This window comes from Asparagus officinalis, chromosome 3 (genome assembly GCF_001876935.1).
Source record: "Asparagus officinalis chromosome 3, Aspof.V1, whole genome shotgun sequence".
NCBI lineage: Eukaryota > Viridiplantae > Streptophyta > Magnoliopsida > Asparagales > Asparagaceae > Asparagus > Asparagus officinalis.
Window position 1 is genome coordinate 105,015,863 of NC_033796.1, and position 7,075 is coordinate 105,022,937.

The window sequence follows — 7,075 nt, forward strand, 5'->3', positions numbered from 1 at the left end:
ACCGCGAACGTGCACGAAGGCCAGTGGGATTCGGAGCTGAAGGCGGTCGACCGTGACGGTCGACCGCGAGGACCCTGTAGGTGATTTTTGGTCTCGGGATGAGATTCAGTCGACCGTCGCGGTCGACCACGACATGACTGGAATTGATTCTGCTCTTGGGTTTTTGGTTCGGTCGACCGTCGCGGTCGCTCGCGATACCTGCGCGGTCGACCGCAGACTGATTTTGGACTGGACCTTGGTTTTTGACCCGGTTCGCTTCTGAGTTGATATATAAGCATAAACCTGATTAATTAGGGTTAAGCAATGACGATTTTGAGCAGTCTTTTGGAGAGGATTGCTGCATCCAATTGTGAGAGATTTATGAGAGATCTAGAGTTTTATTTTAGGGTTTGATCGGTGAGATTTGTAACTCTATTTGTATTCTCTTAATTTCTAATAGTTAAAACTCCCCTCTCCTTGCCCCATGGACGTAGGCAACTTGCCGAACCACGTTAAACTCGTTATCTTGCTATGGTATTGTGTTTGGCTTATTAGTTGTGATTTATCTCTTGGATTGTTCGTGTCGTTCCGAGAAGCTTCCACCGTGCACAACAATTGGTATTAGAGCTTCAGGCTCGTTCGAAGGATTCAATGGAGATGCAAGCACATCAGGTTCGTCTTTTACGAAGGCGATATAGAGTTTGAGCATCAATAACACGAAGATTGATGTTCCGAAGTTCGACGACAAGATCAATTTCGAATTCTGGAGGTGTCAGGTGATGGACGCCTTGAATGCACAGAATTTGGAGGAGACTCTTGAGTTAAAAGAGAAACACGCTGATATAGAGGATAAGGTTTGGAGGAAGATGAACAATTAGGTCATGCTTGACGCCAGATCTTATTTATGATGTTATGAACGAGACGTCGGCGAAAAAGATGTGGGAAACACTCAATGAGAAGTATCTTACGAAGAGCATTGAGAATCGGTTTCACTTGAAGAATATGTTTTACCAGTTCAAGATAAAGAGGGGAGTTTCTATCAGGGAGCATGTCAACAATTTCACTAAGCTACTTTCAGATATGGCCAATGTGGACATAATAGTTGAGGATGAAGACAAAGCGATGTTACTTTTGTGTTCGTTGCCCGAGGATGATTATGGTACGTTTGTTCTAACTATGATCAATGGAAGAACTACAGTTAGCTATAAGGAGGTGACCCCAGCCTTGGTAAATTATGAGTTGAGGAAGACTGACGGTGAACCCTTCGAGAAGGCATCAGGAGATGCATTACCTGTTCGAGGCCGTGATCAAAATAGCCGTCGGTTCAACCGCTCAAAGTCAAAGAATATGAGTGTCTATAAGAGTGTTGGTAGAAATTAATGTCGGTATTATAAAGAAGAAGGACATTGGGATTGATTGCCTAAATTGGAAAGAAAAAGCCGGGAAGAACAAATGCAAAGCTGCACAGGCTTCAGAAGTGAATGTTGCAAAAGCTATTGGTGAGCATTCAGATTCAGATTCTTCGGGCTACTCGTGCCCTGCACTATCGTCGGTTTGCTATGCTGATTCCACGGAGTGGATGATGGCTTCGGGAACTACATATTACATATGCCCTAGGAGGGATTGATTCTCTAGCTTTGAGGAGCTGGAAAGAGGGATATCGTGTTTATGGATAATGATCACGTATGTCCTATTGGTGGTATTGGTTCAGTCCGGACTAGGATGCATGACAGAGTGATTACGAAGTTGGAGGAAGTGAGGTTCGTGCCACAGTTGACGAAGAACATCATTTCTCTTGGGACTTTGGAGGCAGCTGGATATAGAGTGATCTTAGAGGAGGCTACAGTGAAGGTCACGAAGGGTTCTATGGTGGTGATGCGAGGTGTCAGGGAAAACAACCTATACTAATTGAAGGGCAAGACAGTTACAGAGGGTCTGGCAGCTTCTATCACTACAGAGGAGGACACTATCACTTTATGGCACATAAGACTTGGACACACAGGAGATAAGTCCTTACAGTCATTGGCAAAACAGGGGCTATTGAAAGGTGCTAAGACCTGCAAGATGGAGCTGTGTGAGCATTGCGTACTCAGGAAGAAGACTAGGAGTGATCTTAGAGGATGCTACAGTGAAGGTCACGGAGGGTTCTATGGTGGTGATGCGAGGTGTCAGGGAAAACTACCTATACTACTTGAAGGGCAAGACAGTTACAGGGGGTCTGGCAGCTTCTATCACTACAGAGGAGGACACTATCACTTTATGGCACATAAGACTTGGACACACAGGAGATAAGTCCTTACAGTCATTGGCAAAACAGGGGCTATTGAAAGGTGCTAAGACCTGCAAGATGGAGCTGTGTGAGCATTGCGTACTCAGGAAGAAGACTAGAGTGAAGTTTGGCACCGCTGTTCACAACACCTGAGGTACATTGGATTACATTCACATAGATGTTTGGGGCTCTTCCAAGAACACATCTCTTGGCGGGGTTAACTACTTTGTCACTTTCATTGATGACTATTCCAGGAGAAATTGGATATACCCTATGAAGAATAAATATCAGGTCGTGGATATTTTTGTGGAGTGAAAAAAGAAAGTGGAGCTGCAGACAGGTAGAAAGGTGAAGACTCTACGTTCAGATAACGGTGGAGAGTACAAGAGTGATCCGTTTCTGCAGTTTTATCGGGATCACAACATTAGAAGATACTTCACAATTCGAGAGACACCGTAATAGAACGGGGTGTCTGAGAGATTAAATCGTGTCTTGCTGGAGAATGTGCGATGTATGATGACGCAGATTGGATTGCCTAGATCCTTTTGGGCCGAGGTGTTGGTTTATGGGAGCCATCTCGTGAATAGGTTGCTGTGCACTGCGATAGATGGAAGACTCCTTTGGAGCGTTGGTTTGGTTCGGTGGCTAGTGACTATGAGTCTCTTCAGATATTTGGGTGTCCAGCTTGAATGGTCCTAGAGGGGGGTGAATAGGGCTTTTCGATAATTAATATGCAATTAACAATTTTTCAACAAACCACACACAAAAAATGAAATGCAATGACAATAAAAGAGAGTAGGGTTAGAGATAGTTAGCCAATAGATGACACGCGGTATGTTCACGAGGTTCGGGCCGCCTGACCTACGTCCCCGCTCCCCACTCTCGAGGAGAAATCCACTACACACCCGGTTTGGAAGCCGGAACTTCTTCTACACAATGATCTCCACCGAGATCTCACAAACCTCACTTACAATAGAACAAGAAAAACTCTCACACAAATTCCTTATGACAAGGATCAAGTGAGGACAACTGAAGCTCAAAGAATTGTTGTGTGGAAGTGATGAAAACAAAGGGCTTTCAGAAAACTTAAAAATGAGAGATTGAAAATTTAAGCTCAAATCACTTAGAAAATAGAACTTAGGATTTTTCTCTTGCTTGCATTAGTTCTGAAAAGAGGAGAGGGTTTAAGTATATATAGAGCCTCAAAACCCCAGCCCAAATCTTAAACAAATGAGAAAATCCCGAGAAAAAGACTGCCAGAAAATAGCTGTTATAAGTCGACTTGCTACGGTGACAAGTCGACTTGTAACTAGCCGTTACAGTCATTTTTTCAGCCTATAAGTCGACTTATAAAATACGTAAGTCGACTTAGTATAAGTCGACTTAATAGGTTGCGTAAGTCGACTTGGCAGAGAGATTTTTGGACATTCCAGAGGAGTTTATAAGTCGACTTAACAGTTCATACAAGTCGACTTAACAGAGAGATTTTGCATATTCTGGAGCAGTTCATAAGTCGACTTATCAGTTTGATAAGTCGACTTATGAACATGCACAGACACTGTGCATGTCCAAAAATCTGACTTAAAACATAGATAAAAAATCTCAAATAAATTCTAAAAATTGTGAAACTTTAGGAAAAGTTTATAACTATGTTTTGTGATATATTGAAAAAGAAATTTTGAGAAATTACTTAATAATCGTAGAAAATGTTGTTTTTCCAAAAAGGTTCAAAAACAATAGTTTGTATGGAAAGTGTATGTGTGAATCCAATGAGCTTTAGATGTAACCAACTTAATAACTTGCCTACATTGAGCACTAGAGAGAAGTAAAATAAAAATATCTCACATATATGAATATTGATGTCTTGAACTTGATATTTGCTTTCATTTTTGATGAAGCCTCTTGTACGTGTTGTGCTCTTGATAGCTTTGCTTTATCGTATTGCCTCCACCTCCTTTAGATATTATCGTTATAGCCCGTATTCCATCCAATCCTCTATACGAGGTGCTAATGATATAAATCTACAATATAGCTCAATAAACAATTAGCACCAATAATGGTGTTTGTAAATCAACATCAAAACAAAGGGCCTGACAATCTCCCTCTTTTTGATGATGACAAACAACCATTATGCAAGAACAAGTAAAAGTGGATTATTTGGCTTATAGATAGTTGCTCCCCCTATCTATGAGGCTCCCCCTTACTATGCGCACAAAAGAGGAGATTTCTCTCCCCCTTTGGCAACATCAAAAAGGGGTAAAAGAAATATAATATGCATGCTAAAAACCCACACAATACACCGCAAGTGTTGGCCTACCCGTGTCTCCCTCAAGTGTTAGGAATTACTACATACCTCTAGGCATTATCACCTACCCCACTCCTCTTGGGATGACCCCGGTCTCTCACCTCTACACTCCTCTTGATAATCATGTGTGCTTAAGCATGGTGTGACAATTGATGCAAAAAAAAAAAAAATTGACATGACAAAGGTAGATCAAAGAACCAAAAAAAAAATATAGGCAAGAAGAAGGATTTTTAAAGGATGCACATGCCTAATTCATTTCTAATATGGCAAAAATCAACTTCACAAAGGGGTTTGGAAAAGATATCCACTAATTGGGATTTGGTGTCAATATAAACAAGTGAAATATCTTTCCGCTCAACATGGTCACGCAAGAAGTCATGCCGTACGTCTATATGTTTGGTTCTAGAATGCAAAACAGAATTTTTTGAAATATTGATAGCACTAGTGTTATCACAAAAAAATTTTGTATCATGAAAGTGTAAATCAAAATCAACTAAATTTTGTTTCATCCACAAAAGTTGTGCAGCCGGCGGCAATGTATTCCGCTTCCGTAGTGGACAAAGCAACATAATTTTGTTTCTTAGATGCCCAAGATACAAGTGAGTTACCCAAAAATTAACAAGTACCACTCGTACTTTTGCGGTCCACCCTACAACCGGCAAAGTCGGCATCACAATAACCACAAAGATCAAAAGATGTATTTTTAGGATAAAACAAGCCAAGTTCTAAAGAGCCATTTATGTATTTGATAATCCTTTTAACCGCAATCAAATGAGACTTTTTAGGAGAAGCTTGAAAACATGCACATGCACAAACACTAAACATGATATTCGGCCTACTAACGGTGAGATAAAGAAGACTACCTATCATACCTCGATATAGCTTTTGGTCTACCTTTTCACCACTTACATCCGTATCCAATTCGATGGTGGTGCTCATTGGAGTTGGGGCATGTTTCGAACTTGCCATCCTAAATTTCTTCACCAATTCCCTAGCATATTTGCTTTGTGATCCGAAGATGCCATCATTGGATTGTTTGACTTGGAGGCCAAGGAAGAATGTAAGCTCTCCCATCATACTCATCTCAAATTGATCTTGCATTACTTTAGAGAAATCCTTGCATAAAGATTCATTAGTGGCACCAAAAATAATATCATCCACATACACTTGAACTAAAATAAAATCATTTTTCCGTTTTCTAACAAAAAGAGTATTATCAATAGTTCCTTTTGAAAAACCATTTTCAATGAGAAAACTTGAGAGGCGAGCATACCAAGCTCTAGGAGCTTGTTTTAATCGATATAAAGCTTTTTGAACCCGGTATACATGATTTGGAAAAGATGAATCAATAAATCCGGGGGGTTGCTCGACATAAACTTCTTCTTCAATAAAACCATTTAGAAAGACACTTTTGACATCCATTTGAAATAATTTAAAATTTTTAAAACTTGCAAAAGCCAAAAACATCCTAATAGATTCCAATCTTGTAACCGGTGCAAAAGTTTTATTATAGTCTATGCCCTCTTCTTGATTGTATCCTTGGGTAACTAAGCGAGCTTTATTTTTAGTTACTATGCCAAATTCATCAAGCTTATTTCTAAAAACCCATTTAGTTCCAATAATAGACATATTACTTGGTCTAGGAACTAATTTCCAAACATTGTTTCTTTGAAAATTATTCAATTCTTCATGCATAGCTAAAACCCAAAACTCATCATTTAAAGCATTATCAATACATTTAGGTTCTATTTGGGATAAAAAGGCTACATTACCACATTCGCTTATAGCTTTTGAGCGAGTCAAAATGCCTTTGGATGGACTTCCTATAATTTGGTCTTTAGGATGATCCGGAGCAAATTTCCAAACCTTAGGAAGTTCTTCTTGATTTTGTTCATCTTTGCTCTCCCCATCATTGGGTGTTTCCGTTGAGGGTTTATCATTTAGTTGCAAGAGCTCCATTTCTCCCTCAATCTCATCATCATACCTAGGCAAACCATCTTGCAAACCAACATTAGATTCATCAAAAGTAACGTTTATAGATTCTTCAACAATGAGTGTTCGCTTGTTGAAAACTCTATAAGCCTTACTTCTAGGAGCATATCCCAAAAATATACCAACATCAATTTTTGAATCAAACTTAACATGGTGGTCTTTCGTATTTAGGATAAAGCATTTACAACCAAATATACGAAAATATCCAATATGTGGAGTTTTGCCAAAAAAGAGTTCATAAGGGGTTTTCTTAAAAGAGGGTCTAATCAAGACACGATTTAAAACATGGCAAGCCGTATTAACGGCTTCCGCCCAAAAATATTTTGGCAAATCATAAGAATTTATCATAGTACGTGCCATCTCTTGTATGGTTCTATTTTTCCGTTCAACAACACCATTTTGTTGAGGTGTTCTAGGAGCGGAAAACACATGTGTTATACCATGATGAGCACAAAAATCATTAAAGAATTTGTTTTGAAATTCTCCACCATGATCACTTCTTATTTTAACAACTTTCAAATCTTTTTCAT